This window comes from Chiloscyllium punctatum, chromosome 16 (assembly GCF_047496795.1).
Source record: "Chiloscyllium punctatum isolate Juve2018m chromosome 16, sChiPun1.3, whole genome shotgun sequence".
Classification (NCBI taxonomy): domain Eukaryota; kingdom Metazoa; phylum Chordata; class Chondrichthyes; order Orectolobiformes; family Hemiscylliidae; genus Chiloscyllium; species Chiloscyllium punctatum.
In genome coordinates this window covers 53830580-53851473 of record NC_092754.1, presented here as the reverse complement: position 1 = coordinate 53851473, position 20894 = coordinate 53830580, and the positions used below count along the sequence as shown (strand labels likewise).

General features: G+C 47.3%; 1 long non-coding RNA gene across 1 annotated transcript in view; it reads left to right on the top strand.

Moving 5' to 3' along the window:
* The window catches only part of LOC140487193 (uncharacterized), a 229789-nt gene that overhangs the window by 194437 nt on the left and 14458 nt on the right, over positions 1–20894 (top strand). The gene's annotated exons all lie outside the window — the stretch shown is intronic.

Here is a 20894-nt window from a genome sequence, read left to right as displayed (position 1 = left end):
GGCTCCACTCCCAGCTCCACACCCACACCAGATCCCAGCTACCAGCCCTGCCGAGTTTTCACCATCCCTCCAAACCTCCCCCTCACTGAGGATGAACGATTAGTCCTCAGCAAAGGACTCACCTTCATCCCCCTCCATCCACGCATCAATGAATTTAATACACGCCGTGATGTCGAACAATTCTTCCGTCGCCTCCGCCTCCGAGCTTATTTTCACAATCAGGACTCCCGGCTACCTTCCGAGGACCCCTTCGCCCACCTCCAACACACTGCATCCACCTGGACACCCTTGACCTCTTCATTTCCAACTGCCGCCGGGATATTAACCGCCTCAACCTGTCTACCCCCCTCCCCCACTCCAACCTCTCACTCTCACAACGTGCAGCCCTCCAATCCCTCTGCTTCAATCCCTACGTCACCATCAAGCCAGCGGATAAAGGGGGTGCAGTGGTAGTCTGGCGCACTGACCTCTACACTGCTAAAGCCAAACGTCAACTCGAGGACACCTCTTCCGACCGCACCCCCGACCATGACCCCACCACCAAACCATCATCTCCCAGACCATACAGAACCTCATCACCTCAGGAGATCTCCCACCCACAGCTTCCAACCTCATAGTCTGGGAACCCCTCACTGCCCGGTTCTACCTCCTTCCCAAGATCACAAGCCTGACCACCCTGGCCGACCCATTGTCTCAGCATGCTCCTGCCCCACTAAACTCATTTCTACCTACCTCGACACTGTCCTATCCTCCCTAGTCCAGGCATATGTTCGCGACACCACCCACGCCCTCCACCTCCTCCAAGACTTCTGTTTCCCCGGCCCCCAAAGCCTCATCTTCACCATGGATATCCAATCCCTCTACACCTCCATCCACCCATGGAGGGCTTGGAGGCCCTAGCTGTTTCTTCCTCTCCCGACGTCCCCAACTGTACCCTTCCACCGACACTCTCATTCATTTGGCCGCACTAGTCCTCACCCTTAACAATTTCTCCTTTGAATCCTCCCACTTCCTCCAGACCAAAGTGTTAGCCATGGGCACCCGTATGGGCCCCAGCTATGCCTGTCTCTTTGTTGGCTATGTAGAACAGTTGATCTTCCGTAATTACACCGGCACCACTCCCCACCTCTTCCTCCGCTACATTGATGACTGCATGGCGCCACCTCATGCTCTCGTGAGGAGGTTGAGCAATTCATCAACTTCACCAACACATTCCACCCTGACCTTAAATTTACCTGGACCATTTCTGACACCTCCCTCCTCTTCCTGGACCTCTCTACCTCCATTAAGGATGACCGACTTGATACCAACATTTGTTACAAACCCACCGACTCCCACAGATACCTGGATTACACCTCTTACCACCCTTATTCCTGCAAAAATGCTATCCCGTATTCCCAATTCCTCTGTCTACGCCGTATCTGCTCCCAGGAGGACCAGTTCCACCACAGAACACACCAGATATCCTCCTTCTTCAGAGACCACAATTTCCCTTCCCATGTGGTTAAAGATGCCCTCCAACACATCTCGTCCACGTCCCGCACCTCCGCCCTCAGACACCACCCCTCCAACCGTAACAAGGACAGAACGCCCCTAGTGCTCAACTTCCACCCTACCAACCTTCACATAAACCAAATCATCCGCTGACATTTCCGCCACCTCCAAACAGACCCCACCACCAGGGATATATTTCCCTCCCCACCCCTTTCCGCCTTCCGCAAAGACCGTTCCCTCCGTGACTATCTGGTCAGATCCACGCCCCCCTTCAACCCACTCTCTCATCCTGGCACCTTCCTCTGCCACTGCATGAATTGTAAAACCTGCACCCATACCTCCTCCCTCACCTCCATCCAAGGCCTTAAAGGAGCCTTCCACATGCAAAGTTTTACCTGGACATCCACCAATATCATTTATTGTATCCGTTGCTCCCGATGTGGTCTCCTCTACATTGGGAAGACTGGGCGCCTCCTAGCAGAGCGCTTTAGGGAACATCTCTGGGACACCCGCACCAATCAACCACACCGCCCTGTGGCCCAACATTTCAAATCCCCCTCCCACTCTGCCGACGACATGGAGGTCCTGGGCCTCCTTCACCACCGCTCCCTCACCACCTGACGCCTAGAGGAAGAACGCCTTATCTTCCACCTCGGAACACTTCAATCCCAGGGCATCAATGTGGACTTCAACAGTTTCCTCATTTTCCCTTTCTCCACCTCACCCCAGTTCCAAACTTGCAGCTCAGCAATGTCCCCATGACTTGTCCTGACTTTTCCTACCTGCCTATCTCCATTTCCACCTATCCACTTCACCCTTCCCCCCCTACCTATCACCTTCATCCCCTCCCCACACACCTATTGTACTCTATGCTACTCTCTCCCCATCCCCACCCTCCTCTCACTTAGCTATCCATGCTTCAGGCAGTCTGCCTGTATTCCTGATGAAGGGCTTTTGCCTGAAACGTCGATTTTACTGCTCCTCGGATGCTGCCTGAACTACTATGCTCTTCCAGCACCACTAATCCAGAATCTGGTTTCCAGCATCTGCAGTCATTGTTTTTACCTCATGGAAACATTCTCTCTACTTCTATTTTATCCATTCCACTCATTATTTTATATGTTTCCATTCTTCTGAATTCCAATGATTATAATCCCAATCGACTCAGTCTCTGTTAAGCCAACCCCCTCAACGCCGGAATCAACCGAGTTAACCTCCTCTGCACCCCCTCTAGTGCCGGTACATCCTTTCTCAAGTAAGACGGCAGAAACTGCATGCAGTACTCCAGGTATGGCCTCAATCCCTTCAGCAATGAAGGACAAAATTCCATTTGCTTTCTGAATTGATTGTTGTACCTGGTGACCAACCTTCGTGCAGAAAGCTCCTCTGCATAGCAAATGATGCAACTTTTTAAAATTCAAGTCATAACCTCTTTTTTTAATGTTACTCCAACCAAACAGTATGACTTTACATTTATGAACATGATATTCCAAATGCCAGACCATTGCCCAGTCACTCAATGTATCTATGCTCCTCTGCAAAGTTTCACAGTCCTCCGCACACTTTGTTCTGCTACTCATCTTAGTGTCATATGCAAACTTTGACACCCTACATGTGGTCCCCAACTCCAAATCATCTGTATCAATTGTATATAATTGCAGTCCCAACACTGATCCCTGAGACACACTACTAGTCACCGATTGTCAGCCAGAATAGTACTCATTTATCCCCACAGTTTGCTTCCTGTTAGTCAACCAATCTTCTATCCATGCTAATACCCTACCTCTAACGCCATGCACCCTTCTCTTATGTAACAGCCTCTTGCACAGCACCTTGTTGAAGGACTTTTGGAAATCCGGGTACACCGCATCCACTGGGTCCCCGTTGTCCACCTTGCTCGAAATGGCTTCATAGAATTCCAAACGATTTGTGAAGCATGACCTGCCCTTCATGAACCCATGCGGTGTCTGCCCAATGGGACAATTTCTGTCAAGATTCCCTGCTATTTCTTCCTTGATAATAGACCCAAGCATCTTTCCCACGAGAGAGAATAAGGTAACTGTTGGGTAATTCCCCATCATTTTTCCACCTCCTTTTTAAAACAGTGGCATCACTTTTGCTGCTTTACAATCTGCTGGGACTGCCACAGTGTCCAGTGAATTTTGGAAAATTACTGCCAGTGCATTTGCTATTTTTCCTGGCATCTCTTTTCGTACCCTGGGATGCATTACATCAGGGTCAGAAGACTTTTCTGTCATTAGATCAATTACCTCCAACAGTCCAACACTAGCTGTTCAGTAATAATGATAGTTTCCAAATCCTCATCTACCTTTGTCTCGTTGCTAACTATTGGCAAGCTATTAGTATTCTCCACTGTGATATCTCATAACGTAATGCTCCTTCTCATTTTCCAAAGGACCAACACTTACTTTAGCCACTCTTGTTCAATATAATTTTGCTATCTTTCTTTATAGTCTGTGCTCATTTATTTTTCTCATGTTCTATCTTACTTTTCTTTATAGCTCTGCTGTGGCTTTCTGTTGACCTTTAAAGTTTTACTAGTTCTAGTTTCAGGCTGTTTTTGGCCACTTTGCATGCCATCTCTTTCAATTTGATCATTTTCCTTAGATACCCATCGCAGAGTATGCCTCTTCTGATAGTCCTTCCTTTTCACTGGAATATACCTTTGCTGAGCACTTTGCAAAGTGTCTTTGAAAATCTTCCACTGCTCATCAACTGTCCCATAAAATCTTTGTTTCCGGTCTACTTTATCCAGGTTCTGCCTCATTCTATTGTAGTTCCCTGTGTTGAAGCAAAGGACCCATATATTAGATTTTATTTTCACACTCTCCATATGTATTCTAAATTCAACCATACAGTGATCACTTCTTTCAAGAGGATCCCTAACCCTGAAGTCATTAATTATTCATGTCTCATTGCACAGGGGTCAGATCTTGGATAGATTGCTCCCTTGTCAGTTCCATGTTATACCGTTCAAGAAAACTATCATGGATACACTTAATAAACTCAAGGCTACCCTGACATGTAGATTAAAATCACCCATGATAATAGCCGTACCATTTTTACAGGCATCAGTTATTTCTTTGTTTATTGCCCATCCCAATGTGATGTTATTATTTGGTGGCCTGCACACTACACCTGTCAGTGACTTTCTTGTTAGAACTTTGAAAGCATCATTCTTGTTTCTCCTAATGTACAGCAATAACAACAACTACTTGCATTGTATGGAATCTTTCACAATGGCAAATCTCCTAAGGTGCTTCATGGATGATCAAAACATTGATTAAGGAGAATGATTTTAAAATACATCTTAACGGAGGATAGAGAAGGTTATGGAGGGTATTCCACAGACTTCTGCCCTTAATAGCTCCAATTGTGGAGTGATGCAGGTGGGGTGGTTTGGAAAGGGAATGTTCAAAGGGAAAATGGAGGAGCGTAGGCAGTGCGTAAGGTCTTAAGGACAGAGGAGGTTCCAGACTGAGTCTGTTTTTCAGAGAGAGTATGGCTGCCTCATGGAGTTTGAAGCACTGCAATGGGTCCATGCACATCATGTAAGTCGAGGAGAGTATAATGGTGGTTGAGAGAACTTTTGATGAGGACTCGTCTCCTGAGGTAGTGTGGGCTGAGGTTAGAAACAGTAGAGGAGAGGTCACACTGCTTAGAGTTTTTTTAAAAAAAGGCCTCCGCACAGTTCCAGGGAGGTGTAAGAGAGGATTAGCAAAATTATTCTGGGTAGGAATGAAAGGAACAGGGTGGTCATTATGGGGGACTTTAACTTCCCCAACATTGACTGGAACTGGTATAACTCTGGTACGTCGGATGGATCAGTTTTTGTCCAATGTGTACTGGACGGTTTCCTGACACAGTATGTCGAAGAGCGGACAAGAGGGGAGGCCACACTGGATCTGGTGCTTGGTAATGAACCAGAGTAAGTGTTTGATTTAGTTGTAGGTGAGCACTTTGGAGAGAGTGATCATAATTCAGTTACGTTTAGATTAGCGATGAAAAGGGATAGATACATGCCACAGGGCAAGAGTTATCGATGGGGGAGGGGCAATTAGAATGCGATTCATCAAGAATTAGGATGCATAGAATGGGGTAGCAAAAGGCAGGGGGTGCAGACTATTGAAATGTGGAGCTGGTTTAAGTAACAGATATTGTGTGTCCTTGACAGGTATGTTCCTGTCAGGCAGGAAGGAAGTGATAAGGTAAGGGAATCGTGGTTTACTACAGAAATTGGATCTCTTGTTAAGAAGAAGAAGGAGGCTTATGTGTTGATGGGGCAAGATGGTACAGATGAGGCGATGGAGAGTTACAGATCAATTAGAAAGGATTTAATGAGAGAGTTAAGAAGAGCAAAGAGAGCACACAAGCAGTCTTTAGTGAATAGACTAAAGGAGAATCCTAAAGCTTTCTATAGTTATGTGAGGAACAAAAGCATAGGGAAGGAATAGAGCCAGTCAAAGTCAGAAGTGGGAAGTTGAATGTGGACCCTGTGAAGATCGGAGAGGTGCTAAACGAACATTTCTAATCAGTTTTCACTCAGGAAAAGGAGAATATTATAGAGGAGAAGAGTGTGGTACGAGATATTAGACTAGAAAGGATAGAGGTTAGTTACGAACAGGTATTATCAATTCCAGAAGGAGTGAAAGTAGACAAGTCCCCTGGGCTGGATGGGATTTATCCGAGGATTCTCTGGGAAGCTAGGGAGGAGCTAGCAAAGCTTTTGGCTTTGATATTTGAGTCATCATTGTCTACAGGTTTGGTACCAGAGGACTGGAGGATTGCAAATGTTGTGCCCTTGATCAAGAAGGACAGTGGAGATGACCCAGGTAATTATAGACCAGTGTACCTTACTTCTGTTGTTGGAAAGGTTTTGGAAAGGATTATAAAGAGATAAGATTTATAATCATCTAGCGAACACCAATTTGACTTCAGATAGTCAATATGATTTCGTCAAGGGCAGGACATGTCTCACAAACCTGAGTTTTTGAGAAGGCAGCCAAGCATATGGATGAGGGTAGGGCAGTTGACATGGTAGACATGGACTTCAAGAAAGCCTTTCATAAGGTTCCACATGGTAGGCTGTTGGAGAAAATGCAGAGATATGGAATTGAGGGTGATTTAGCAGTTTGGATTAGAAACTGGCTTTCTGAAAGAAGACAGCGAGTGGTGGTTGATGGAAAATATTCAACCTGGAGTCTGGTTACTATTGGTGTGCCACAAGGACCTGTTTTGGGACCACTGCTGTTTGTCATTTTTATAAATTACTTAGACATAGGCATAGGTGGATTGATCAGTAAATTTGCAGACGAAACTAAAGTCGGTGGAGTAGTGGACAGTGTGGAAGAATTTTACAGGTACTCAGGCGGACTTGGATAAACTGCAGAATTGGGCTGAGAGGTGGCAAATGGAGTTCAATGCAGCTAAATGTGAGGTGACGCACTTTAGGAAGAATAACAGGATGGCAGAGTACTGAGTCAATGGAAAGATTCTTGGTGGTGTGGGTGTGAAGAGGGATGTTGGAGTCCATGTCCATAGGTTCCTGAAAGTTGTCACCCAGGTGAATATTACTGTTAAGGCAGAGTATTAGGTTTCATTCGTTGAGGGATTGAGTTCTGGAGCCGCAATTTCATGCTGCAACTATACAAAATGTTGGTGCGACCATACTTGGAATATTGTGTGCAGTTCTGGTGCCCATAATTCGGGAAGGATGTGGAAGCATTGGAAAAGGTGCAGAAGAGATTTACCAGGATGTTGCCTGTTCTGGAGGGAAGGTCTTTTGAGAAAAGGTTACAAGACTTGAACCTGTTCTCATTGGCAAGAAGGCAGCTAAGAGGGGATTTGACAGAGACTTACAAGATGATCAGAGGATTAGATAGGTTCGACAGTGAAAGTCTTTTCCCTAGGATGATGACATTAGCGTGTTCAAGGGGGTATAACTACAAATTGAGGTGTGATGGATTCAAGACAGATGTCAGAGGCAGATTCTTCACTCAGAGTGGTTAGGGCATGAAATGTGCTACCTGCTAATGTAGTTAACTCAGCCACATTAGAGAGGTTTAAACAATCCTTTAGATAAGCACATGGGTGATTTTGGGATAGTGTAGGGTGACGAGCTCAGTATAGTTCACAGGTCGGCGCAACATGAAGGGCCGAAGGGCCTGTTCTGCACTGTATTGTTCTATGACGAAAGTGCTACAAGAGATTTCTACTGTCTTCAACAGTGGTAAATGTTGTATTGTGGGCTTACGAAACGTCACTGATCTCTACCAAACATGTACGAGGCAAAGCCAGGGCAATAATAAGATGCTGCGACAGGAGGGGAACTGGTATGTCCATAAAAATCCTTACTCCTTCTCACCTATTTCACCTCCAAAACTGAGCACGTTCCGGAAAAGCATCTCTATCTCCCACCACGACACTTTTCCCCACAACCGTGGTATCTGGCTGTGCACTAGGAGTGCAACAGTCAGTACTAGGACTGAGGTCCTGAAACACTTGGTACAGGTGAAAATCTTCTGGGCATTGAGAGCCCCACCACATTGCATGCATTTTCTATGTTTTTAACTCTGTGCCGGACTTCCCTTATTTTTCCGAATGAACCTGTTCAAAGTTTTTATTACACACACCTGCACAAGCTATGAATTGAACTCAAGCCTCTCGGTCCAAGATTTGGGATATTTTCACCGCATCACAAGGCATCGACTCTAACGTCCCTTGTCCCTCAGCCTGCTGAGTCACGCCTGAATCAACTCTGCAATTGGGAGGAAGGGGCGGAACTGGAGGACCGAGCAGCGGCCGATCCTCCATCCAGAGTGAGTGAGGAGCGGGGCCAAAGCATTCTCCAGGAGTGAACGCTTCAGGATTGGTCAGAAAACAAACTGTTTTGCAGGATTGATCGTTCCCACCACATAGTGGAGTATTAAACCTCTCTCACAAATCAATGTGAGATTTTAAGAAATAATTGAGATGTAAATCTGATAAAGTACATATTTCCAATGATTTGCACAACTCGAGTAAGAAAGTTCTTTTCAAACTTCCAGAACGATTGCTAATTTACATGGTAAAAACAATGACTGCAGAAGCACCACTAATCCAGTATATGCTAATTTACATACCTAGCCGGTATGGTTGAGTTGGACAGAACAGTCTATTCACATGCTAGAAATCTCTATGACTACTCGACAAAGCAATTGCTAATAACTAATATTTTTCCCATCAGTCCGTGCAGTTATGAATATTCTCTACAAACTCACCGATAACCTCAGACGCACGCGCAGTTTGGTTTCTATGCAGAGCATGCGCAGTGTTACATTGATCACGACAGAGAGCGACATGGAGCTGCTTTCTCCGGCAGCGGCTGCGATCGGTTCCAGAGAGCGGCGCTCAGAGCTAGTGTGTGGGAGCCTCGCTGGGAGAAAGGAGAGATTTCACAAGTCCCGGATAAAGGTTAAAAAAATCGTAAAAGACCCTCCAGGCCCGGGTAAGGAGGTGACGGTCTCTGATCAGGGAAGCGGCCCAGGGTCACGGCCGCCATTTGTTTGAGGGAAGAGGGAGCGCAGAGCTCAGGGCCACCATCTTGAGAAGGTCAAGGTGCAGGAGGGCGGGGCTATCGGGGTCTGTAGAACAATCCGAGGAAAGGGAAGCCCCATTGTTATTGATTAATTCCATGAACACAGCTTCACTGGGCGATCCTGCAGGAATATCCTCTCTCAGTCCTGCTGGGATGTTTCACCCAATCAGAACCAGCAGCTCTCCTCCTCTCTCAGCTCCCCTTCTCTCCTTCCTGCAGCATCTGTCCCCTGGAACATTGAGCTGCCTGTCCTGTCCCTCCCTCAGCTGTTGTTTCTGTAATTACCTGTGATATCCCAGACCCATCTTAGATTACTTCACTAAAGACAGGAATGCACCCGATGGATTTTTCTTAACATCAGTAATTGTTTAATACTCACTTACAGGTTTTTAATTACATCTTTTTTGAAGCATTTAATTCACATTTAATCATTTGCAATCGTGGGATTTGAACCTGTGTCCAGAGAACACTTGCTCAGTTTCTGGATAAATTGCCTCACAGTAATACCACGAGGCCATCACCTTGCCTGCTCACAGGTTGTACATCCCAGTGTAACATGAATCAAAACCCTTTCTTTCCGCACAATTATTTGATCCTGAACTCTGGTGATATCACTCAGTATCTCTACGTGTGGGATCTGTCACTGTGTGGGTCTAATTGATCCCTCTGTCAGCGTCTCTCACTCTTGCAGCTACTCCAGATCCTGAGCGAACAGAATTCTCCACTACAGAGAGATGAGGCAGTACAGGCCAGGATTGGAGACTGGGATTTTCCAGATCTCTGTGGGCTCAGTGCCATTCTACATCTGTAATCCTCACAGCATCAGTCTAATTTCCCATTCTGCTTATTTCTGTGTCCTCTACAGGTACTCAGGGAGTTCCTGACTCAATAGACTTGGCAACTGCTAGTTGGGAAGATGATTGGTCAGCCAGAGAGACAAAGGTCAGGGATGTCGGGAGCCTTTAATAAATCCTGCCGCCAGGTAAGATCACTCACAGTGCACAGAGCAGAGAGCAATGAGAGGGCTCCAAACATCAGCTAACAGGACTGACATAGACATAGTGCTGGAGGGGGAGCACAGTACAGACACACCTCTGGGTCAATCACCACCCCTACTTTAAGTTTTGTTGTACTGAGATAGCATTGGGAGTTCCCAGTTTTCAATCCAAGTGTTTGCTGTCTTGGTGAGCACCAGGATAACAGAGGGGAATGCAGGCCTGCAACGAGAGTGTAGTAATGCTGCCTGGGATCTTTCTGTTCCCTATTCCCTCTCCAACACTGTATCTATGGCTCCTCTTGTGGACCAGTGTCTTCAATCATTCTCACTCCCATAACAGTTCCTATCTCTGTCATCCCCTCCCCTCTCACCAATTATTTGTCACATTTGAAACCTCCAGTCCAGATGACTATCCATATTGCTGTAACTTGCTTCAGTCTCTACAATATGTCTTGTCTCGATAGTCTGCTCCTCCAACAATTGGAGACATAGAGTCTGTTTCTCTGCTGCATGACTCTTTGTTTGCGGTTTCCGAAATGGAATGAGTTGCATTTGCCTGTGTTTGCCTGGCCCATATCCCTTCACATCTTCTCCTCTCCATGTAACTGCCCAAGTGTATTTTCCTTGTTGTAATTGTACTTGTTTTTACCATTTCCTCTGGCAGTCCATTCCATCCATGCACCATCCTCTGTGGAAAATGTTACCTCTCAGCTCCCTCTTTAAATCCTTGCTCTGTCACCTCACGTTTATGCCTCTAGCTTTGGACTCACCTACCTTTGGCTATTCACCTTACTTAGACCCTACATGGTTTCATAAACCTTTATAACGTCACCCCGTGGCCTCCTCTGTCGTCAATATTTCTCCTAGGCAATGTTACAAATATCTCCAACTTATGTACTCAACGCTATGCCACTGATGGCAAGTGTCCCAGATGCTGCTTTCCCCACCCTGTCCACCACAAATGCCACTTCCAGGAAACAATGTAACTGCACTCCTTGGTCTCTCTCTGTTCGACAACACTGCCCAGAGCCCTACCATTAACTGTATTAGTCCTCCCTAGTTTGTCTGAACTAAATTCAACACCTGAATTAAACTCCATCTTTCATTCCTTGGCCCACTGGCCCAGTTGATTAACATCCCCTTCGATAACTATATTCCCTGCCCACTCTTCAACTAATCTTGGTATCCACAAACATAATAACAGGGGCTCCTAAATTTTCACTCAAATTGTTTATGTAAGTGGTGCACAACAGTGGTCCCAGCAACAATCCTTACAGCACACCGCTGGTCAGAGGCCTCCAGTCTGAACAACAACCCTCTCCCACCACCCTCTGTCTCCCACTGTCATCCCATTTTGTATCCAGTTGGCTAGCTCTCTCTGATCTCTTGTGATCTACCCTTACTAACCAATGTATCATGCTACACCCTGACCAAGAGTTGCTGAAGACAGAAACAGTGTCTGTTACTCTGCTTTCATCTATCTTCTTGGTCACATCTTCAACAAACTCCAGTCAAGTTTGTGGGATATGTTTTCCCAGGCACAAAACCGTGCTGGCTGCCGTAATCAGTCCTTGTCTTTCCAAATGCATGTAAGTCCTACCTCTCAGAATGACCTCCAATAACTGACCTACCCTGATGTCTGGCTCATCAGTCTGTAGTTCCCTGGCTTCCTCTTGCAGCCTTTCTTAATTAATGACACATCATTATAATCATAGTCAGAGAGTCATTCCGCACTGCTTGGTTAACGCTAACCATACTCTAAAACTGATCTCGTCCCACTTGCCTGTTCCTTGATCATATCCCTTCAAACCTGTACTAATCCTAATGTCTTTTAAACATTGTAATTGTCCCCAAGTTCACCCCTTCCTTGGGAAGTTCATTCCACACACAACCCACTCTCTGTGTAACAATGTGCCTCTCATGTCTTTTTTTTAAATGTCTCTCCTCTTACACTTAAAAATGTAGCTCCTAGTCTTGAAACTCCCCTGTCCACGGGAAAAGACAACTCCCATTAACTCTATCTATCCCCTTCATTATTTTATAAACTTCTATGAGGCCATCTGTCAACATTCAGGTTTCAATGAAAAAATACCAACCTATTCAGCCTTTCTTTATAACTGAAAACTTCCATAACCAGCCACATCCTAGTAAATCTCATCTGAACCCTTTCCAACTTAATAATATCCTTCCTATAACTGGGCGGCCAGAACTGGACACAGTATTCCAGAAGAGGACTCACCAATGGCCTGTGTAATCTCAAATAAGCTTCCCAACTCCTATATCCAAAGGACTGAGCAATGAAAGCAAGTGAGGCAAGCACCTTTTTTAACCATCCTATCTCTCCATGTTGCAAACTTCAAAGAATTATGTTTCTGAACCCCGGGGTCCCTCTGTTCTCCAACCCTACCGAAGGTCCTATCATTAATTGTGTAAGCCCTGCCCGTGTTTGTTGTACCAATTGCATTACTCGCATTTATTCAGATTGAACTCCATCTACAGTTTTTCAGCCATTCACGCATTTCATCAGGATCCCTTTGCAATCTCAGAAAACCTTCTTCACTGTCCACAATGCCACCTTCCAGTCGAACAGCCTATCACACATGGTACAGATATCTCTGCTAGGAGCCCTACAATTTCTTCACCAGCTTCCCACAATGTCCTGAGATACATTTGATCAGGGCCTGGGGATTTATACACCTTTGTGTTTTAAAACTTCCAGCATCTCCTCTTCGATAATGTGGACTCATTCCAAGACATTCAGTCACAGAGATGTATAGCACGACAACAACTTTGGAACAACTTCTGCATGACGTATCTAGTCATTTTTGCCAGAACTTTGCCAGTATCCCTCTAAACCCTTCCTGTTCATATACCCATCCACATGCCTTTTAAATGTATTTCTATCACCCTCCACTATTTCCTCTTATTCCATAGACTCTGCCGGAACCAGTTGTCCTTTAGGTCCCTTTGAAAAGTTTCCCTCCCACTTTAAAGCTATGCCCTGTCGGTTTGGAATCCCCCAGCCCTGGGGAAATGACCTTGTCTATTGACGCTATCGATGACCATTATGATTTTAAACACCTTTATCAGGTAACTCCTCAGCCTCCCATGTTCAAATGAAAACAGCCCCAACCTATTCAGGCTTTTCCCTGTAGGTCAAACCCTCCAACCCTGGCAGCATCCTTGTTCATTTCTTCTGAAACCTTTCATGTTCCACGACATCCTTCCGATGGCATTGAGACCAGAATTACACACAGTATTCCAATAGTGGTCAGGCCAAACACTGTTTAGTTCCCTGAGCGCCCCAGTCTTTATCCACAGTAAGTTCCAAAGAGAAATATTTGTTTTGGATCTTGTAGTTTCACACATCGTTGCCTTGGTTGATCATTAAGGAGACCAGGTTTGTCCCGAGCTTTTCTTTTGCTCTGAATACACTTGTAGAGTCTCTTTGGATTCTCCTTAACTTCCTCTGCCAAAGCTATCTCGTGTCCCCTTTTTACATTCCTGATTTCCATCCTAAGTGTATTTCTACAGCCCCGATGCGCCTGAAGGGATTCCCTTGAGTCAGCCAGTTATATCTGACATGTGACCCCTTTTTTCTTGACCACAGCCCTGAAACTCAGCCAGTGTTTCCTAATTCAGTCAGCATTGAGCTGCACACTAACAGGAACACGCTGGCGCTGAACGCTCCTTTTATCTCGGTTTTAAAATATTATTACTTGCCAGACTTCCCTTTACCTGCAAATAACCTCCCCAAATCTACTTTAAAAAATCATGTCTAATACTATCTTGCTCCATTGAATTACTTTAACTTGTGGACCAGGCCTGTCCTTTTCCATCTCTATTTTCAAACTAATATAATTGTGGTAACTTTCCAAAGTGCTCCCCCACTAACACCTCAGTCCTGTTCCCGACCTTGTTTCTCAAGAGGAGGTCAGGTTTAGCCCCATTCTCCAGTTAGGCCACTTACATAATGACTGGGAGTTTTCAGAACACACTTAACAAGTTCCTTCCATTCAAATGCTTAACTTAGTAGCAACCCCAGTCCAGGTTTGGAACGGTTAAGATCCCCTATCATTACAACCCTATTATTCTAAGAGATATCTGAAATCTCCTGACATATTTGCTCCTTCATCTCCCTTTGCCTATCGCTGTAGTCCGACCGTTGAAAACTAATGGCCAACTTTTATTTCTCGGTTCCACTAATATCGTTTAACTGGGCGATCCTACATGAATACTCCCTCTAGGTACTGCTGGAATGTTTCCCCCAATCAAACCCATCAGCTCTCCTCCTGTTTTCCCTCCTGTTCTATCCTTCCTGTAGTATCTGTCTCCGGAATATTGAGCTGCTGGTCCTGTTGCTCCCTCAGCTGTGTTTCTGTAATATCTATGGGATCCCAATCCCATGTTCCCATCCATGCTCTGGGTTCATCTGCCTTATCTGTCTGGCCCTTTGCATTGAAATAACTGCAGTTTAATCCACCAGTTTTCCCTATTGTCTGCTATGTTCTTGCCTGCCTTGTCTACTTATGTTGCTCTCTTGAACCTTTGTACCAGCCTCAACTTTCTTTCCGGCCTTACGACTCTTTGGGGTCACACTGCCCTGCCAGACGAGTTTAAATCCTCTCGAGCAGCTCCAGCAACGTTCCCCACCAGGATGTGGGTCCCCCTCCTGCTCCCAGTTCAGGTGTATTCCCCACCCTGTCTACCTGTGCTGACACCTTCAGACATCCAGGGACTTGCTCACCAAGGTCCCTGTATTCCTCAGTACTCCAGGAGGACCTACCCTTCATGATGTATACCATTCGTTTATTACACTTGCCACAGTGCATTACCTCACAGTGATCAGAAGTAAACTCTGTCTGACATTACTCTGCTCAGTTTATCGTCTGATCGATATCAGACTGCAGCCTGAGTCCATCCCCCTCACTGTGGACAACACCCTCACCTTTCATGTTATCTGCAAACCTACTAATGTTACCTTCTGCTTTCACATCCAAGTGATTAATGTCCATAATGAACAGCAATGGCTCCTGCACAGATCCCTGTGGTACACCCGCTGGGCAAAGGCTTTCAATCACAAAACCAACCCTCCACCAATTGTGGAGTTAATTTACCAACTTACCTTGGATCCCATGGGCTCTTCCCTTTTGGACCAGCCTTCCGTGTGGGACCTTGTCAAAGACCTTAATGAACTCCATATAAATCACATCATCTGCACTGCCTTCATCAATATCAGAGGACAGTTGTCTAACAAATCCATACAGACAGTCCCTAATAAAATTGCGCGGGTATCCGTTTTTGGCGTTGTATCGGTGTTCTTCTTCCTCTTTTTGCAGTTCTGGTTTACTGCAGTGTGTTGTGGCCCTTTTGAACAGTGGCTTGATGCAACTTCTTTTGTGTGTGTTGGGGTGGTTGCTTTCATAGTTCAGGACTTGGTCTGTGTGTGTGGCTTTCCTGTAAACCTTTGTGGTGAATTCTCCGTTCGGTGTTCTCTGTACCATCACGTCTAGGAATGGGAGTTGGTTGTCCTTTTCTTCCTCTCCAGTGAATCGGATTCCTGTGAGTGTGGCGTTGATGATCTGGTGTGTGTTCTCTATTTCTGTGTTTTTAATGATTACAAAGGTGTCCTCCATATATCTGACCCAGAGTTTGCTGTAAGACTGTTTGTTCTAATCTTTGCATTACCATGGGTGAGTCCATGGGTGTGCCGTTGATTTGTTCATATATTTGGTTGTTGAATGTGAAGTGTGTTGTGAGGCACAGGTCCAGTAGTTTGAGTATACCATCTTTGTTGATAGGTTCACTGTCCTGTTGTCTGTTATGTCTGTCCAGCAGGTTGGCTATTGTGTCTTTGGCTAGGGTTTTGTCGATGGAGGTGAACAGGGCCATTACATCGAATGAGACCATAGTTTCTTCCTTGTCTTTGTGTATATTTCTGAAGATGTCCAAGAATTCCTGTGTTGACTGTACAGAGTGTCTGGATCCACTGATCAGGTGTTTCAGTTTCTGCTGTAGTTCTTTAGCCAGTTTGTGTGATGGTGTCCCTGGTAGTGATACTATGGGTCTGAGTGGGATGTCTGGTTTGTGCACTTTAGGTAGTCCATAGATTCTGAGGGTGTTGTTGCTTTCAGTTTTCATTCTCTGTAGGTCAAACCTGGTTATCTGTCCATTTTTGTTTTGTAGGTTTCTCAGTGTGTTGTTTTTCCTATTGGTGAGCTGCGGGGTGGGGTCAATTTCCATGCAATTTCATCCACAGATGCCTCAGGGAAAGACAACGGAATGAAGACATGCCACGACCCAAAGGACTGGTCATACTACCATACATCAAGAACATTTCGGAACTGACAGCCAGACTACTGCGACCACTAGGACTCATAACAGCACACAAACCAACAGCCACTCTCACACAACAACTCACCAGGACGAAGGACCCGATACCCAGCATGAGCAAAACCAATGTAGTGTACAAAATCCCATGCAAGGACTGCACAAAACACTACATAGGACAAACAGGAAGACAGCTAACGATCCGCATCCATGAACACCAACTAGCCACGAAACGACACGACCAGCTATCCTTAGTAGCCACACACGAAGATGACAAGCAACATGAGTTCGACTGGGACAACACTACCATTATAGGACAAGCCAAACAGAGAACATCCAGGGAATTCCTAGAGGCATGGCACTCATCCACAGACTCTATCAATAAGCACATTGACCTGGACCCAATATACCGGCCACTGCAGCGGACAGCTGGAACTGACAACCAGAATCGGCAGATTCAAATCACTATAAATGCCGGAGGAAAGATCACAGAAGCGCTTCACAGGAGGCTCCCAAGGTCTGAGGATGTCACCTAGACAGGGGACGAAACGTCTGCAACACAAATTCCCAGCTCGGCGAACAGAATCACAATAATGAGCACCCGAGCTACAAATCTCACAAACTTTGAAGCCCTTGAGACTCTACCAAGCTCCGTCATGAACAAGCCACCATCTCTCTATTTCCTTGGCCTTCTTCAGTGTCTGCAACTCTCGCTGTATCTTCCAGTAACGTTCTTTAGTGACTGCAGGTCTGCCTAGCTTCCCAGACAACCTGTTTCATCCCCTACAGCTCCCTCAATCACTGTAACACCCTCTGCTCTGTCTGATCCTCCTCTTTCCCACTGTCTTCCAGGCACAACGGCGATCCTGTAAGAGAGCATTGCGGAATGGGATGTTATAAATCTCACCTGAGGCTTGACGCCTACCATTACCTGGGAGTCACAAGGGGAGAGAAGCTGATCGAGTGCAGCACAAAGCAGGACACTATAAATCAGCAGCGAGGGTCTAGGTCGACTGGGACTTGGATTTGGATAAAAAGCAGAGCAGGAGGCTCAATCAGCACCAAGTCACAGAGGGAGTGACCGTGTGAGGGAGCAACTTGGAGCAGGAGCTTGAGGCTGACTCACACCTGGGAGAATATAAATCAGCACTGAGGATCGAGGCCTAGTTGTACCTGGGAGTCACAGAGATGGTGACCCTGTGAGGGAGCAGACTGGAGTGAGAGCTGGACGATTACACGTCCGAGGAGACACATCACTGTGTGTGCACGTGTCCCTCCATTGTTCTGTGTTTGTGTGTGTATGCGTGCGTGTCCCCTGCCCTCGCTGTGTGTGTATAACTCTCCTCACTGTGTGTGTTTGTACCTCCCACGCTGTGTGTGAGCATGTCCCTCCTTCACTGAGTGTGTGTGCGTGTCCCTCCCTCACTGTGCGTGTTTGTTTGTATGTGCGTTTGTCTGTGTGTCACCATCCCTCACTTTGTGTGTGTGTCCCCTCTCGCTTTCTGAGCACATGTCCCACCCTCGCTGTGTCTGCGTGTCTCAACCTCGCTGTGTGTGTGTGTGTGTATGTGTGCGTGTCCCTCCCTCGCTTTGTGTGTCTGTGTGTCCCCCCTTGCCTGTCTGTGTGTGTCCCCTTTCAGTGTGTGTGTGTGTGTGTGTGTGTTTGTGCCCCCTCTCAATTTCTGTGCACATGCCCTCCCCCTTGACGTGTGTGTCCCTTCATTCATTGTATGTGTATGTGTGTGTGTGTGTGTCCCTCCCTCGCTGTTTGTGTGTGTGTCCCTCCTTCGCTGTGTGTCTGCGGGTAACCCCCTCACTGTGTGTGTTTGTATGTCGCTCCCGTGCTGTGTGTGCACGTGTCCGTCCCTTGCTTTGTGTGTGTGTGTGTATGTGTGCATGTCCCTCCCTCGCTTTGCGTGTATGTGTCCGTCCCTTGTGTGCATGTTTGCGTGTGTGCATGTCCCTCCTTTGCTCTGTGTTTGTGTCTGTATGTATGTGTGCGTGTCACTCCCTCGCTTTGCATGTTTGTCACTGTCCCTTGTGTGTGTATGTGACCAGCTTGCTGTGTGCGTGTGTCCCACCCTTGCCATGTCTGTGTGTATCCTCTCTCGCTGTGTGTGTGTGCCCCCTCTCAATTTCTGTGCACATGCCCGCCCCCTCGACATGTGTGTGTTTGTCCCTCCTTTGCGGTGTGTGCGTGTCCCTTCTTCGCTTTGTGTGTGTGTGTCCCTCCCTCGCTGTGTGTCTGCGTGTATCCCCCTCACTGTGTGTGTGTTTGCATGTGTGTGCACCCTCTCAATTTGTGTGCACATGCCCTACCCCTCGCCGAGCGTGTGCTTGTCCCTCCTTCACTGTGTGTCCCTCTCTCGCTATGTGTGTGCGTGTCGCTTCCTCGCTGTTTGTGTGTGTCCCTCCCACGCTGTGTGTGTCCATGCTCCCTCCCTCGCTGCGTATCTCAGCGTGTCCCTCCCTCCCTCACTGTGTGTGTGTGTCCCTCCCTCACTGTGTGTGTGTGTCCCTCCTTCACTGTGTGTGTTCCTCGCTCTCTGTGTATGTGCGCGTGCATGTCCTTCCCTTGCTGTGTCTGTGTGTGTGTCCCTTCGATGCGTGTCCTTCCCTCGCTCTGTGTGTGTGTGTGTGTGTGTCCCTCCCTCGCTGTGTGTGTGTGTGTGTGTGTGTGTGTGTGTGTGTGTGTGTGCGCGCACGCACGCGCGCGTGTGTCCCACTGTCGCTGTGTGTGTTTGTGTTTGTGTGCTTCCTCATGTGCATGTTGCTCCCTCACTGTGTGTGCGTGTCCCTCCCTCGCTGTCGGTGTGCGTGTGTGACACTCCCTTGCTCTGTGTGTGTGTGTGTGTGTGTGTGGTCTCATCCTCGGTGTGTGTGTGTGTGTGTGTGTGTGTGCGCGTGTTCTTCCCTCGCTGTGTATGTGTGAGTTACCCCCTTGCTCTGTGTGTGTGTGTCCCTCTTGCTGTGCGTGTGTGTGTGTCCCTCCCTTGCTGTGTGTGCGCGTGTCCCTCTCGCTGTGTGTGTGCGTGCCCCTCTCTCGCTGTGTGTCTGTGTTTGTGTGCTTGGGCATGTGCGTGTTCTTCCCTCGCTGTGTGTACGTGTTCCCCTCTTGCTGTGAGTATGTGTGACCCTTTTACAGTGTATCTGAGTGTCCTTCCCTCGCTGTGTGTGTGTGTGGGTGTGTGTGTGTGTGTGTCCCTCCCTGGCTATGTATGTGCGTGCCCCTCTCTCGCTGTGTGTCTGTGTTTGTGTGCTTGGGCATGTGCGTGTTCTTCCCTCGCTGTGTGTACGTGTTCCCTCTTGCTGTGAGTATGTGTGACCCTTTTACAGTGTATCTGAGTGTCCTTCCCTCGCTGTGTGTGTGTGTGGGTGTGTGTGGGTGTGTGTGTGTGTGTGTGTCCCTCCCTGGCTATGTATGTGCGTGTCCCTCTCTCGCTGTGTGTCTGTGTTTGTGTGCTTGAGCATGAGCGTGTCCATCCCTCGCTGTGTGTACGTGTCCCTTCTTGCTGTGAGGTATGTGTGACCCTTTTACAGTGTATGTGAGTGTCCTTCCCTCGCTGCGTGTGTGTATGCGTGTCACTCCCACACTGTGTGTGTGTGTGTCCCTCTCCCTTGCTGTGTGTCTGTGTGTATGTGTACGTGTCCCTCCCTCGCTTTGTGTGTGTGTGTGTGTGTGTCTCTTGCTGTATGTGCGCGTGTCACTCCCTCGCTCTGAGTGTGTGCCTGTCCCTTGTGTGTGTGTTTGTCCCTCCCTCGCTGTGTGTGCGTGTCTCTCCCTTGCTCTGTGTGTGTGTGTGTCCCTCCTCACTGTGTGTGTGTGTGTCCCTCCCTTGCTGTGTATGTGCGTGTCCCTCCCTCGCTGTATATGTGTGAGTTACTCCCTTGCTTTGTGTGTGTGTTCCTCTTGATGTGCATGTGTCTCCTCCTCGCTGTGTGTGTGCGTGACCCTCTCTTGCTGAGTGTGTGTGTGTTTGTGTGTCCATGTCCCTCACTGGCTGTGTGTGTGAGTGCCCCTCTCTCGCTGTGTGTCTGTGTTTGTGTGCTTGAGCATAAGCGTGTCCATCCCTCGCTGTGTGTACGTGTCCCCTCTTGCTGTGAGTATGTGTGACCCTTTTACAGTGTATGTGAGTGTCCTTCCCTCGCTGCATGTGTGTGTGTGTGTGTGCGCGTGTCCCTCCCTTGCTTTGTGCGTGTGTGTGTGTCTCTTGCTGTGTGTGCGCGTGTCACTCCCTTGCTCTGTGAGTGTGTGTCCCTCCCTTGTTCTTTGTGCATATCCCCACCATTGTGTGTCCGCATCTCCCCTCGCTGTGTGAGTGCCTGTGCCCCCTTGCTGTGTGTGCGTGTCCCTCCCTCGCCATGTCTGTGTGTGTCCCGTCTCGCTGTGTGTGTGCGCCCCCTCTCAATTTCTGTGCACATGCCCTCCCCCTCACCATGTGTCTGTTTGTCCCTCCTTCCCTGTGTTTGCACGTG